This window comes from Hoplias malabaricus, chromosome 6 (genome assembly GCF_029633855.1).
Source record: "Hoplias malabaricus isolate fHopMal1 chromosome 6, fHopMal1.hap1, whole genome shotgun sequence".
In the NCBI taxonomy this organism is placed as follows: domain Eukaryota; kingdom Metazoa; phylum Chordata; class Actinopteri; order Characiformes; family Erythrinidae; genus Hoplias; species Hoplias malabaricus.
The window spans coordinates 49,322,638-49,337,017 of record NC_089805.1 but is presented as its reverse complement, the minus strand read 5'-3'; the positions used below and the strand labels follow the sequence as shown (position 1 = coordinate 49,337,017).

The window sequence follows — 14,380 nt, the reverse complement described above, 5'->3', positions numbered from 1 at the left end:
AGACCTGGACACAGAGAGAGAGACCTGGACACAGAGAGAGAGAGACCTGGACACAGAGAGAGAGACCTGGACACAGAGAGAGAGAGACCTGGACACAGAGAGAGAGAGACCTGGAGAGAGAGAGACCTGGACACAAAGAGAGAGACACAGAGAGAGAGACCTGGACACAGAGAGAGAGAGAGACCTGGACACAGAGAGAGAGAGAGACCTGGACACAGAGAGAGAGAGACCTGGACACAGAGAGAGAGAGAGACCTGGACACAGAGAGAGAGAGAGAGACCTGGACTCAGAGAGAGAGACCTGGACACAGAGAGAGAGACCTGGACACAGAGAGAGAGAGAGAGACCTGGAGAGGGAGAGAGAGACCTGGACACAGAGAGAGAGAGACCTGGACACAGAGAGAGAGACCTGGACACAGAGAGAGAGAGGGAGACCTGGACACAGAGAGAGAGAGAGAGACCTGGACACAGAGAGAGAGAGAGACCTGGACACACAGAGAGAGAGAGACCTGGACACAGAGAGAGAGACCTGGAGAGAGATAGAGTGACCTGGAGAGAGATAGAGTGACCTGGACACAGAGAGAGAGAGACCTGGACACAGAGAGAGAGACCTGGACACAGAGAGAGAGAGAGAGACCTGGACACAGAGAGAGAGAGAAAACACGGAAACACGGGGGAGAGCAGCGCCCTGGCAGCGAGATATATATCTGCCTGCCACACACTCAGGGACAGTGAGTGACCAACACACACACACAAACACACACACACTCAAACACACAAATATAAACACACACACACTCAAACACACATATATAAACACACACACACACACACACACACACACACACACACACACACACATATACACATATATACACACACACTCACACATATACACACACAAGTATACACACACACACACAATTGCCCTGTCTGTTACCATTTCTCACCATTCCTACCATTTATTTTTATTATAATCTTATTTACTTATGTATTTATTTTTAATTTATTATTATTATTTATCTATTATATATATATATATATATATATATATATTTTTTTTTTAATATAACATTATTATTTATTTATTTATTACATAATTTGTTTTGACTGGTTCTTTTTATTATTACAGTTCTATAAGATCGTTAAGTATTATATTAATAATAACAGAAAAAATTGTTATATTCTTAATGTTCCATGTTATTGTATTAATGCTTTGGCAATACTATGTCTGAATATGGTCATGCCAATAAAGCTTATTGAAATTGAAATTGAGAGAGACCTGGACACAGAGAGAGAGAGAGAGACCTGGACACAGAGAGAGAGACCTGGAGAGAGAGAGAGAGACCTGGACACAGAGAGAGAGAGAGACCTGGACACAGAGAGAGAGAGAGACCTGGACACACAGAGAGAGAGACCTGGACACACAGAGAGAGAGACCTGGAGAGGGAGAGAGAGACCTGGACACAGAGAGAGAGACAGAGAGAGAGAGACCTGGACACAGAGAGAGAGACCTGGACAAAGAGAGAGAGACACAGAGAGAGAGACCTGGACACACACAGAGAGAAAGACCTGGACACAGAGAGAGAGAAAGACCTGGACACAGAGAGAGAGAAAGACCTGGACACAGAGAGAGAGAAAGACCTGGACACAGAGAGAGAGAAAGACCTGGACACAGAGAGAGAGAAAGACCTGGACACAGAGAGAGAAAAAGACCTGGACACAGAGAGAGAGAGACCTGGACACAGAGAGAGAGACACAGAGAGAGAGACCTGGACACAGAGAGAGAGAGACCTGGACACAGAGAGAGAGACACAGAGAGAGAGAGACCTGGACACAGAGAGAGAGAGAGACCTGGACACAGAGAGAGAGAAAGACCTGGACACACAGAGAGAGAGACCTGGACACAGAGAGAGAGACACAGAGAGAGAGACCTGGACACAGAGAGAGAGAGACCTGGACACAGAGAGAGAGAGAGACCTGGACACAGAGAGAGAGAGAGACCTGGACACAGAGAGAGAGAAAGACCTGGACACAGAGAGAGAGAAAGACCTGGACACAGAGAGAGAGAAAGACCTGGACACAGAGAGAGAGAAAGACCTGGACACAGAGAGAGAGAAAGACCTGGACACAGAGAGAGAGAAAGACCTGGACACAGAGAGAGAAAAAGACCTGGACACAGAGAGAGAAAAAGACCTGGACACAGAGAGAGAAAAAGACCTGGACACAGAGAGAGAGAGACCTGGACACAGAGAGAGAGACACAGAGAGAGAGAGACCTGGACACAGAGAGAGAGAGACCTGGACACAGAGAGAGAGACACAGAGAGAGAGAGACCTGGACACAGAGAGAGAGAGAGACCTGGACACAGAGAGAGAGAAAGACCTGGACACACAGAGAGAGAGACCTGGACACAGAGAGAGAGAGAGACCTGGACACAGAGAGAGAGAGACCTGGACATAGAGAGAGAGACACCTGGAGAGAGAGACACAGAGAGAGAGACCTGGACACAGAGAGAGAGAGAGACCTGGACACAGAGAGAGAGAGAGACCTGGACACAGAGAGAGAGACACAGAGAGAAAGACCTGGACACAGAGAGAGAGAGACCTGGACACAGAGAGAGAGAGACCTGGACACAGAGAGAGAGAGACCTGGACACAGAGAGAGAGAGACCTGGACACAGAGAGAGAGACACATGGACACAGAGAGAGAGACACAGAGAGAGAGACCTGGACACAGAGAGAGAGACACAGAGAGAGAGACCTGGACACAGAGAGAGAGACACAGAGAGAGAGACCTGGACACAGAGAGAGAGAGACCTGGACACAGAGAGAAAGACCTGGACACAGAGAGAGAGACCTGGACACAGAGAGAGAGAGACCTGGACAGAGAGAGAGACCTGGAGAGAGAGAGAGACCTGGAGAGAGAGAGAGAGACCTGGACACAGAGAGAGAGAGACCTGGACACAGAGAGAGAGACCTGGAGAGAGAGAGAGAGACCTGGACACAGAGAGAGAGACCTGGAGAGAGAGAGACCTGGACACAGAGAGAGAGAGACCTGGACACAGAGAGAGAGAGACCTGGACACAGAGAGAGAGACACCTGGAGAGAGAGACACAGAGAGAGAGACCTGGACACAGAGAGAGAGAGACCTGGACACAGAGAGAGAGACACAGAGAGAGAGACCTGGACACAGAGAGAGAGAGACCTGGACACAGAGAGAAAGACCTGGACACAGAGAGAGAGACCTGGACACAGAGAGAGAGAGACCTGGACAGAGAGAGAGACCTGGAGAGAGAGAGAGACCTGGAGAGAGAGAGAGAGACCTGGACACAGAGAGAGAGAGACCTAGACACAGAGAGAGAGACCTGGACACAGAGAGAGAGACCTGGAGAGAGAGAGAGAGAGACCTGGACAGAGAGAGAGACCTGGAGAGAGAGAGAGACCTGGAGAGAGAGAGAGAGACCTGGACACAGAGAGAGAGAGACCTGGACACAGAGAGAGAGACCTGGACACAGAGAGAAAGACCTGGACACAGAGAGAGAGACCTGGACACAGAGAGAGAGAGACCTGGACAGAGAGAGAGACCTGGAGAGAGAGAGAGACCTGGAGAGAGAGAGAGACCTGGAGAGAGAGAGAGAGACCTGGACACAGAGAGAGAGAGACCTGGACACAGAGAGAGAGACCTGGACACAGAGAGAGAGACCTGGAGAGAGAGAGAGAGAGCTGGACACAGAGAGAGAGACCTGGACACAGAGAGAGAGAGACCTGGAGAGAGAGAGACCTGGACACAGAGAGAGAGAGACCTGGACACAGAGAGAGAGAGACCTGGACATAGAGAGAGAGACACCTGGAGAGAGAGACCTGGACACAGAGAGAGAGAGAGACCTGGACACAGAGAGAGAGACACAGAGAGAGAGACCTGGACACAGAGAGAGAGAGACCTGGACACAGAGAGAGAGAGAGAGAGAGACCTGGACACAGAGAGAGAGAGAGAGACCTGGACACAGAGAGAGAGAGAGAGACCTGGACACAGAGAGAGAGAGACCTGGACACAGAGAGAGAGACACAGAGAGAGAGACCTGGACACAGAGAGAGAGACACAGAGAGAGAGACCTGGACACAGAGAGAGAGAGACCTGGACACAGAGAGAGAGAGACCTGGACACAGAGAGAGAGACACAGAGAGAGAGAGACCTGGACACAGAGAGAGGGAGAGACCTGGACACAGAGAGAGAGAAAGACCTGGACACAGAGAGAGAGAAAGACCTGGACACAGAGAGAGAGAGACCTGGACACAGAGAGAGAAAGACCTGGACACAGAGAGAGAAAGACCTGGACACAGAGAGAGAGACCTGGACACAGAGAGAGAGAGACCTGGACACAGAGAGAGAGAGACCTGGACACAGAGAGAGAGACCTGGACACAGAGAGAGAGAGACCTGGACACAGAGAGAGAGACCTGGAGAGAGAGAGAGAGACCTGGAGAGAGAGAGATTTTTTCTATTTTTAAACACATAACATTTATTCAATCATCCATAAACACATATAACAGTAAACAAACACAGTACAACATCACAGACATAAACACAGTATCAATTAAAGCATTCAACTCAAAGGGCTTGTGAATATCAGTTGACCCTCCTCAACCCTGCACAGGATATCATTGTAACACCATTCCAGCTCAAAACCTTCAATGTTATTCAGAGTTTTGTAAAAACCAAACTCAAAGTAAATTCTGGACTTTACCAGGGACAAGAACAGAGGTAAAACCTCCTGACCAGATCTGTCCTCCATTTTGTTCCTCCTGGAGTTATAGATCGCCAGTTTTGCCTGACCCACTATGAAATTAAGCAGCTGCCACTTAACACGGTCTTTTTGTCGATAACCAGCCCCAAAAATAAAAGCACAAGAGTTAAAAAATTCCCCACTTTTCAAAAATAAAAACTCAAGTGTCAGAAAAAGCCTTGAACAGTCTAAAAAACAGTGAAAGATGGTCTCTCTGAGCCCACAAAAAGCACACCTATCACTGACCACTGGATTTATCACAGACACAAAAGAGTTCACTGCTATGACCCCATGTAGGATCCTCCACTGGAGATCTCCAGACCTCTTAGTTAGGGGTTGTTTATATAAAACCCTCCAGACAGGCTGCCTTTCCGTCCCTACCCCCAGCTTGTCCCTCCACACCGTGTCAGGCCGTCCATTCAGTACTGTTTTATTCAACACTTTAACACAGCATTCATATAAAACACGGCCTGACACAGTGTGAAGGTCCACGTCCTGCAGGCCCGAGAGGTCTAACAAAGGGCCCGATGCTCCATCTAAATCAGGAGTAAGAGCAGTACGTGGGAAAAGGTCCCCCTTGTTTGGCATTATACTCCCATTGCCATAGTTTTCCAACAAAGATAGTTCCTCCAAAGACAGCCTGTCCTTCCACAAGTCAGTGATGGCTTCAGCTTGACGGAGTGACCTCAGCCCCAGTACAGAGGCAACATTCTGGATGTCGTTTAAGCCTGGCCCTAACACACCCACCAGGTCCCGCAATGTCACTGTTCCAGAATCACTGAGCATTAAAGCAAGGCCCGGTACACCATCTCCAGACACGTCCAACCGAGCCCCTTTTACTATTGGCTCTTCCAACAGCCAAAAAAGCGAGGCAGTAGTCTCCAGTCTATGCTTCTTAAAAAGTCCCCACATTTTAAAAAGCCCCCGATAAAAAAGAGGTAATCCAGCAAGGTGCAGTCTTTTATAGTCTGTAAAAAACAGTGCAGTGTCCAAACCGAGTCCATCAACCTTGCGCAGGATGGTGCAGGCCACTTCTCTCCACACTAGATCAGCAGGGCCAGCCAGAAGTCTCTGCAGGAACTGCAGTCGAAAAGTCGCCATCCTACTCGCAAGGTGCACCAGGCCTTGCCCTCCTTCCTGTCTGGGAAGGTAAAGGACACCTTGTGGAATCCAATGGAGCTTGTCCCAGAAAAAGTCCACGAGGAGCGCTTGTATCCGCGACAATAAGCCCACAGGAGGATCCACACAGGACAACCAGTGCCACAACACTGATGCCACCAAGTTGTTGATTACCAACACCCTCCCCTTGAAAGATAGTTGTCCATGAATCCATTTCCACCTCGACAGCCGACCCATCAGTTTCTCTATCACACCATCCCAGTTTTTCTGCTGCACAGTGTCATCCCCAATAAAAACCCCAAGATATTTTATCCCCCCTCTTTTCCAGACTAAATTACCCGGTAAAGAAGGCAGCCCCCCGGTCCACTGTCCTACTGCAAGAGCTTCGCTTTTGTTCCAATTCACCCTCGCAGCTGAAATTACTCCAAAATCTTGAACAATAGAAACAAGTTTTCCGATGTCTTTCTGCTCCCTTACCATTACAATCACATCGTCTGCGTATGCCGACAATTGATAGCGAAACTGTCCCAGCGTTATACCTTCAATTTCAGATCGAAGCTTGTTTAGCAGAGGCTCAATGGCCAGGGAGTATAACATCCCTGACAAGGCACAACCCTGACGTATGCCCCGACAGACCCCAAAGGGAGCACTCAATCCACCGTTAATTTTTAGCATACTCTCAATGTTTCTATATAGTACTCGTATCATATTGATAAAAGACGGCCCAAAACCCAATAATTCTAGTGTACGCCACAGATGGTGATGTTCCACTCTGTCGAAAGCTTTTTCCTGGTCGATAGATATGAGACCGACATCAAGCCCTTGAGTTCTGAAAACAGCTAAAATATCTCTAATTAAAAAGACATTATCATGTATAGACCTGCCAGGCACACAGTAGGTCTGGTCCTGATGGATTACCTGCCCCATCACATCCCTCAGTCTGGTAGCCAAAGTTTTGGAGAAAATTTTAAGGTCCGTGCAAAGAAGACTCACTGGTCGCCAGTTTTTAATGTCCTGCAAGTCACCCTTCTTAGGCAGCAGGGTGATCACCGCCCTCCTGCAGCTTAGGGGCAAGAGACCATCAGCCAAGCTCTCATTGAGAACTGCTAGCAGATCCGAACCCACCTCTGTCCAAAAGGCCTTATAAAATTCCACCGGTAGGCCATCTATACCAGGGGCAGTACCACCCTTCATGCCCTGCAACGCAGCATGAAGCTCCTGCTCTCCCAGTGGTCGTTCCAGTTTGTCACTAGAGCAAGTAGAGATCTTTCGTAGTCCTTCGTAAAATCCTGCCGCCAGTTCTCCATCGTCCATACGCTCACTCTCGTACAGCTCAGCATAAAAACGTACAGCCCGCTTACGGATCTCAGTGGGTTCAGTCAGCTCCCGTCCATCTTCAGCACGCAGGGAGTGCATAAACCGCCACTGACCATTCTTCCTTTCCAGACTGAAAAAAAATTTTGATGGGGCATCCATCTGTGTTAGATTCTGGAACCGAGAGCGAACCAGAGCCCCCTGTGCCCTGACACCCAGGAGATCGCCAAGAGCATCCCTTTTAGATTTCAGAACCCGGGCATGATCCCGGTCTCCAGTGCAGTTCATCTGCCTTTGAATTTCTAAAATTTCACTTTCTAATTTTTTTATAGCCCGAGTAATATGCCGCGAAACATTGAGAGTATACTGCTGGCAGAGCTGCTTAACTTCAACTTTTCCATAATCCCACCACCCTCGCAGATTATGAAAGAACTGTTTTTGGGTTCTAAAACTAGTCCAAAACACAGTAAAAGCTTTTTTAAAATTCATATCTGACAACAGGGAGGTGTTAAAATGCCAGTAAGCACTTTTAGGCTTAAGGTTTGCAATAAAAAACGAACACAAAACCAAACTGTGGTCTGAAAAATGGACCGGCGTAATCCCACACCCTTTAAATATATTAAGATGATGTTTAAAGCAGTAAAACCGATCTAGTCTGGCCAGCGCCACATAACCGTCCCTCACATGGGCCCATGTATACTGTCGACCTTTATCATTAAAAGCTCTCCACACATCAAGAAGATCATGAGCAGACAATAGCTCTCTAAGAGCACGCTGAGATGCAGCGTGAGGTTCGGTGTGATTCCTGTCCGTATTATTATCCTCAGTGCAGTTAAAATCGCCCCCCATGATCAGATAGTCATCACAATTGAGTGTTTTTAAAGCTGTGTTAACAGTGTTAAGAAAACCCACCCTCTCAGCTCCAGAAGTGGGAGCATAAATATTAAAAATGGCAAATTTAAACCGCTCAAACTGAGCACGTACAACCATACACCTCCCTGCCATCACCTGCTCAACCTCACACGAGACCGGCAAGAAATGCTTAGCAAAAAGAACGGCCACCCCACCTCTAGTCGAGCTCATGTGACTAAAATAAACCTCCCCTTCCCATTCCTTCTTCCAGTCGACTTCATTAGCGCCGTCACTGTGCGTCTCTTGGACAAGCACAATATCCATGCCCTTCTGTTTAATTAATTCAAATAACAGAGCTCTTTTCTGTACGTCCCGCGCCCCATTCAGGTTTAGAGAGCCGATCTTAACTCTACTCATAAAAAGAGGAAGGTGGTCAAGGACAAGCAGCAACAAAATAAAAAGCAGAAAATAACTATGAAGTTTCACAGCCATCATCTTTTAGAAGTTCTGTTCTCAATTTTTTAACCAGTTTCTTAAGTCTGTAGATTTCCTGTACCGTAAATTTATCTTCGCTATCCCCTCTCATAAAAGTCTGTACCGAGTCAATGAACAGTTTATGATCGGGAAAGTATTCTTCCACAACAACCCCCTTCATATTCTTGGTCTTATGCAAAAAAGATTGTATCTTGTTAAACGCATAGACACTTCTCCTACTCCTTTGACTCAAAGCTTCTGGTAGATCACCATCAGAATCATCCAGAGCAGAACCAGTCACAGACCCAGAGTCCTCCACATCCTGTACTTTCCCCTTTTTAACACCTGCCTTAGCCCTCCTCATTTTCCTTTTTCCTGACTGCACTCTGAACACAGCCTCCTCCGATACTGAGTCTGTTTCCATGGCCTCCTCTTCCACAACTAAACTAGCAGCAGCTTTAGGTTCCTCACGTCCCTGATCTTTGGCCGCAACATCATCAGGCAACGCAGCACAACCGGAGACCACCAAACCACTGCCAGAACTAACGTCAGCATTTGCAACTGAGGTAGGGTTCTCCCCTGCACTAATAGTTCCGTGACCTGTCTTTTTTTTCCTTGGACTGCTTGGTCTAGCCTCAGTCCTACCCTCTGCTGTAGGCTCTGACCCAGTCCCAGCCCCAGCTTCTACAGTAGGCTCTGAACCAGTCCCAGATCCAGCCCCACCCTCTACGGTAGGCTCAGGCCCATTCCCAGACCCAGTCCCACCCTCAACGACAGGCTCAGGCCCATTCTCAGACCCAGTCTCACCCTCAACGACAGGCTCAGGCCCAGGCTCAGCCCCACCCCCCGCAGTAGACTCAGGCCCCACTCTGGAGGGCTCAGACCCAGTCCCAGCTCCTGCACCGGCCCCATCAGGAATAGGGCCAGATACCCTAGAGGAGCTTTCACCTGCCCCAAAGGGACATGAACGCCTCAAGTGCCCTTCCTGTCCACACCCAAAACACTTCATCGTGTCAGATGTTGCAAAAATAGTGTAATCAAAACCATCAATTCTGAAGTTAAAAGTCACATTCAGTTCTTCAACACCATCCTTTAGAATCATGAACAGCTGGCGTCTGCAGCTGACAACGTGTCTCAGTAGAGGGCACTTAGAACCTAGTGGGATCATTCTAATATCGGACACAATCTGTCCGAACCGGGCCAACTCTGCAGTCAGCGCCTCGTCTGTAATAAACGGTGGAACGTTAGACAGGGTGATCTTTTTAGCAGGTCGTGTGAGGGGCAGCACAGGTGTAAATGTGCCCTGAATAACCACACCATTCTGGACCATAGTGTTAACTTTCTCAGGACTATCCAAAAAGATCACAACTGCACTGTTCATTTTAGCAGCAGACAACACACTTTCATGACCTATAACCTCCCCCACAGCCATGCTGCACTCATACACTGAACACCTCACCCCGGGGGCTATTTTTATACTGTGTTTATGAGAAAGTCGAAAAAGACGAGCTTTCTCCGTCGCCGTCATGGCGACCGGCCAAAACGCCGGCATCGTCGCCACGCGCACCCCGCGCTAAACCCAAAAACACACTTTAACAAACACGAACAATAACTAAACTAACGAACAACCAACAAAGACAGAAAAAGATAGAAAAGTTCAGAATTCGCTCACCAAACAAACCGCCAAACTCACTCACACACCACTCGCTCACACACCTCCACTCACACTCGCGCATGCGCACAGAGAGAGAGACAGAGAGAGAGACCTGGAGAGAGAGAGACCTGGACACAGAGAGAGAGAGACCTGGACACAGAGAGAGAGAGACCTGGAGAGAGAGAGAGAGACCTGGACACAGAGAGAGAGACCTGGACACAGAGAGAGAGAGATCTGGAGAGAGAGAGAGAGACCTGGAGAGAGAGAGACCTGGACACAGAGAGAGAGAGACCTGGAGAGAGAGAGACCTGGAGAGAGAAAGACCTGGACACAGAGAGAAAGACCTGGACACAGAGAGAGAGACCTGGACACAGAGAGAGAGACCTGGACACAGAGAGAGAGACCTGGACACAGAGAGAAAGACCTGGACACAGAGAGAGAGACCTGGACACAGAGAGAGAGACCTGGACACAGAGAGAAAGACCTGGACACAGAGAGAGAGACCTGGACACAGAGAGAGACCTGGACACAGAGAGAAAGACCTGGACACAGAGAGAAAGACCTGGACACAGAGAGAAAGACCTGGACACAGAGAGAGAGACCTGGACAGAGAGAGAGAGACCTGGACAGAGAGAGAGAGACCTGGACAGAGAGAGAGAGACCTGGACACAGAGAGAGAGACCTGGACACAGAGAGAAAGACCTGGACACAGAGAGAGAGACCTGGACACAGAGAGAGAGACCTGGACACAGAGAGAGAGACCTGGACAGAGAGAGAGAGACCTGGACAGAGAGAGAGACCTGGACAGAGAGAGAGACCTGGACACAGAGAGAGAGACCTGGACACAGAGAGAGAGACCTGGACACAGAGAGAAAGACCTGGACACAGAGAGAGAGACCTGGACAGAGAGAGAGAGACCTGGACAGAGAGAGAGAGACCTGGACACAGAGAGAGACCTGGATTTTAGAGAGACCTAAATCAGAGTGGACTGCAGAAATGAGAAAGGCTGCACCAACACAAATGGTGTTGCATGATTGTTCACTGTATTTATTTGTATTTTATTGTTCTTGCAAATCATTCCGTGTGATTAGAAATAATCAGTAACGTAGATTAATTTTTTTTTCCCCTCAGATGACGACCTGTGGCAGCAGCTGGACGTCAAGGAGAGCCCGTCCAAATCAAACCTCCCCACTGATGCAGTTATCGAGGTACAAAGGTACATCTCAGAGGAGAACACACCAAGATCACAGGGTCCATTAGAATACTGGAAAACACAGAGACTTCATTACCCTACTTTATATAAACTTCAGTGAAATATCTGTGTACGCTGTCATCATCAGTGCCCTGTGAAAGGCTCTTCTCAAACGCAGGAGAAACTTAAACGGTGCAATCGCCTCAGCCCAAATATTTAAATCAGCTGATGTTTCTAAATAAAAACTTCTGAATGATCCTTGTTCCATCTGTTTTTATTGGAGTTGCCTGCAATTACTCTTTAAATCCAGCAGATGTCGCCATGAAGTGATACAGCAACACGGTTTCAACACAGTGTCGACACAGTTTGGGGAAATGTGCCATACACACAATGAGGCCTCATCTGCCCATCATTACTAGAGACAAGAAACGTACAAAGACAAACCAAATGAGCAAACGATGCACAATCAAGAAAGGAACAGACGGAGCAGACCGACACACGAAGGGAAGAGAGGCGAAGCGAGGAACAGACGAGACAAACAGACCAGTGACAGACGAGACAGACAGACCAGTGACAGACGAGACAGACAGACCAGTGACAGACGAGACAAACAGACCAGCGACAGACGAGACAAACAGACCAGCGACAGACGAGACAAACAAACCACTGACAGACAAGACAAACAGACCAGTGACAGACGAGACAAACAGACCAGCGACAGACGAGACAAACAGACCAGCGACAGACGAGACAAACAGACCGGCGACAGACGAGACAGGCGACAGACGAGACAAACAGACCGGCGACAGACGAGACAAACAGACCAGCGACAGACGAGACAAACAGACCGGCGACAGACGAGACAAACAGACCGGCGACAGACGAGACAAACAGACCGGCGACAGACGAGACAAACAGACCGGCGACAGACGAGACAAACAGACCGGCGACAGACGAGACAAACAGACCGGCGACAGACGAGACAAACAGACCGGCGACAGATGAGACAGACAGACCAGTGACAGACGAGCGAGAGAGGAACGAAAAGTGAATGTCCAACAAAGAGGCACAGCCACAAAGGAACTTAAATACACACAAGGACACCTGAGACAGATAAAGAGGGGGCAGGAGTACAGAGGAGACACAGATGGAGACACTGACGAGAGGGTGGAGCTAAGGCAGGACTAGGGCGGAGACAAGGACAGTAATAAACAGAGCCAGGTGCTAAGTACAGGGTGGGAACAACAGACAGGACAGGGCCAGGGCGTGACACTTGTTCATCAGCTGTAAAATAGACCATTCACATTTAAACTCAGGATTATTTTCAACATTTTCAAACAGACACCAAGTTACTAGCTTCTTCCACACTTTAGTTTTTAGGGTTTCACTAAGATTCACTCGCTGTTTTATCTGATACCTACACCATATAAACAACACAGTACTACACTCTCTAGAGCAGATCCACATCACCCTATGGGCACCACGTCTAATGCAAGGTGTGAGTTAAAACCTGTGCAACAGCAGATAGCCCCCATGCTCTACCACAAGAGCCAGTACGTGTGAGTAAAGAGCAGGTGTAGCAGAGTGTCACACACTGACACAGAGAAGGGTTTCTCCTTCTGAGCTGCTTGGGTTCAACATCGTCTGCAGGATAAACATAGAATTATGTACGTTCATGATATTTTGACACTGACTCATATTATGTTTGTATTTGTCCTCCAGAACACCTCTGGATCGTGGAAGAATGATTTTCCTTGACACATCCTCCTCAGATTCATCAACAGTAGATGTTTCCTGGGCTTTGCTGTTGTCTGTTCAAATCATAACTATCTGTTCAAAGAGGGCCATAAACAGTTGTAAGGGAACGTTCTCATTGATCACTGCTTCATTTATATTTTGGACAGTTTACCTGTCTCTGAAAAAACCCTTCCAGCTTTGACCATGATCTCTGATCTGGTTCTGCAGATTGTTGGGCCGTGACCCCTGCATTTGTGTGTGTCCAGTACCAGTACCACACCTGTCAGACAAAATCAAGACTATATATGTTTCTGCTCATATTTGTGTTTGTCTCAATAAGTTCTGTATAAAACACTTACACACAGCCCTCCCCCGTCACTCCACTCCAACCACGAGGACGGTGCAGCCTCAACCTCATCATCCTCCATGAAATGAAGGACCACATACCGCTGACACACCTGTAAAACACCAATACATTTACAAAACATTTACATTTAAAACAACAACGTGCAGGTGATTAAAATATAAAACAGGGGCTGAGAGCTGAGTCCAGCACAGTTTGGTTTTATCCCTGGTCTCACACACTAATGAACCCAGGTGAAGAATAACTGAATAAATCAGATGTGTTTGAGCAGAAATATCACACAAACAGTGCAGGAAACTGTTCCAACCCCAACAACAATGAAGATGAAGCTCCTGTTCTATTGTTACACGGCCCTTCAGCTCCAGCCCGACTCCTCTCTAACGACGCCTCTTCAGTCGCTGTCACATTCATGTCTTTGGTAGGGTTCTCGTAAAGCTTTTCCTCAGTTATTTACAGTGCTTCTGTGTTTGTGTTTCTGTTTTACTCAGGTACTCTTCATCTGCGCTGGTACTTTGTGTTTGGTTCATCATTTTGAGGTGTGTTTTAAAGACTTTTACTCACACTTCCATAGAGTTGCCTCCTGCCTCATGTTTGTGGTAGAAGACTTGACAAAGCACAGTGGAGGTTTCTCTGGAGTGTAGTTCTGTGCTAACACATGGTGCCAGCCAGTGAGTATGACACTGAAGAACACAGGTTCAGATTTGTAAAGAGCTGTGTGTGTGAGATCACTTCATGTGGGGAACTTGGTAGAGAGCGGTCATGAGGAAGAGGGGGAAATGTGGAGAAATGTTTCTTCATCCTGGAATTTGAAGTGTGTCCAGAAAAGCCACATCTGTTAAATGTTAAAACAATAATGAGTTGATGATTTGTTAATCATTGGGTAACTGTGGC

At 47.9% G+C, this 14,380-nt stretch overlaps 1 long non-coding RNA gene across 1 annotated transcript in view; it reads right to left on the bottom strand.

Moving 5' to 3' along the window:
• The window catches only part of LOC136699165 (uncharacterized), a 50,279-nt gene extending 36,692 nt beyond the window's left edge, over nucleotides 1-13,587 (bottom strand). Inside the window, exon 1 of the long non-coding RNA XR_010803622.1 lies at nucleotides 13,485-13,587. This is a non-coding gene — a long non-coding RNA (uncharacterized lncRNA). The remainder of the gene's footprint in view (nucleotides 1-13,484) is intronic.
• Between the last annotated feature and the right edge of the window lie 793 nt (nucleotides 13,588-14,380).